Below are 1,742 nucleotides of genomic sequence, written 5' to 3'. Positions count from 1 at the left end.
GCCACACCAGGACTCCATGGCTATAACTAAATAGTTAGGGTTTTATGTCAACTTAACTAGGCCAGGCTTCTCATGGTTTACCAGTTAAAATGTGCTTATTCCCATGGTGATGAAACCTAATACAGGCATATTTAACTCTATGATGAGTGTCTATGAGCATCCAACCAACTAAAGGGATGCTTCCTTGTGTGTGTGGCCTGCTCCCAATATAATGGACACATAGGAAAGGCTCTCTGTCTTTTGCTGGGGACCTGGAACTGTACAATTGTAAGTCATTGCCTTGATAATAAACTTCTCTTTTTATATAATATATACATATGTTTCACTGGTTTTGTTTCTCTAGAAAAGCTGGCCTAAGACCATGACTATTTATATTCAAAATTTCTATGGCAGCAACTGACACGAATAAATGATTCTCAAGTTTTTATCTCTTGCACAGATAACCTCCATAATGTTTTATTTTCAAAATTCCGATTGGCATTTTCACCTGAATATCTCCCTGACATCCTTAAATCTATGTGTTCAAAACCATCTCATTTTCTTTCCTCTTCTCCCATGACCTCTTTCTATTAATGATGTCATTCTTATCTACTGGAACCCTGTAGCCATCTTTGGTTTCTTTTTATTTTATTAACTTCACTTGTCATATATAATTAGTAGCTACAATTCAATGTAATCTGTCTCTTAACTGCATATTGTTGTTGTTAAGTGCTATGGAGTCAGTTTTGACTCATAGCAACCCTGAATAGGGTTTCCAAAAAATGACTGGTGGATTTGAACCACTGACCTTGTGGTTAGCAGCCCAATGCTTATCCTACAGCACCACACAAAAACTCCATATCATTCCATATGGCTGTTATAATTTTCCTTATCTCTCTCACTTTAACCATTGTGCTGTAGTTCAGGCCTAGAAGGGAAGGGCCTTCCTTCTGTGTACAGAGGCTCTGAGAGACCAAAAAAACAAACAAACAAAAAACAACCCGCACCCAGTCTGAGGGACATTAGTTTATTACAAAAAAGAAAAGAGATGGTTTAATAACAAGGAAACTTACCTCAAAGGATGAAAATAAAATAGCTATTCCCAGTGGCAAGTAATTAGATAATAAAATTTTTCTGTGAGGGATTTGAGTGAACTAGGGTCTATTTATTTCATGGGGTATGCGAGTTTTACAGGCATTCAGGGTAATTAAGGGTGGGTTGTAGAAGTAGGAGAGGTAGGAAAATCAGTAAGTGCAGAGCTGCTTGTCCCTTCCTAGAGAACAAAGAGTCTTGATCTGCATAGCAGGAGGCTACGTGGGCTCCTTCCTAGCATATGCATAACTAAAGCTTGAGAACAAGAAGTTTCAGTATGCATAGCAGAGGAGAAGTCTGTCTGCTCCTTGCTAGATGGCTGAAGCAGAGGGGAGGGATATAAGACACGATTTGAGTTGTCATTTTGGAGTGTTCATTATATGTGGGTTAATGCACCAGACTGCATAGCCATTTGAACTGCAAGGTTGGTGGTTCAAGCTCACAAGCTACTCCTTGGAAACCCTATACAGGGTCGCTATGGGTCGGAAATCAACTCGATGGCACTTGACAACAACAACACACAAAAGCTCACCAGTCACTGCTCCAAAACCCAATACAGGGTCTCTGTGAGTGGGAACTGACTTCATTGCACTTAACAACAACAATACACACTGCAATAGACATGTTGCTTTAAGCATGTCTCAAACTTTATTCAATAAATATACCTAAAA

Source organism: Chrysochloris asiatica, unplaced genomic scaffold (genome assembly GCF_000296735.1).
Source record: "Chrysochloris asiatica unplaced genomic scaffold, ChrAsi1.0 scaffold00191, whole genome shotgun sequence".
Classification (NCBI taxonomy): domain Eukaryota; kingdom Metazoa; phylum Chordata; class Mammalia; order Afrosoricida; family Chrysochloridae; genus Chrysochloris; species Chrysochloris asiatica.
Note: the sequence above shows the minus strand (reverse complement) of the source record.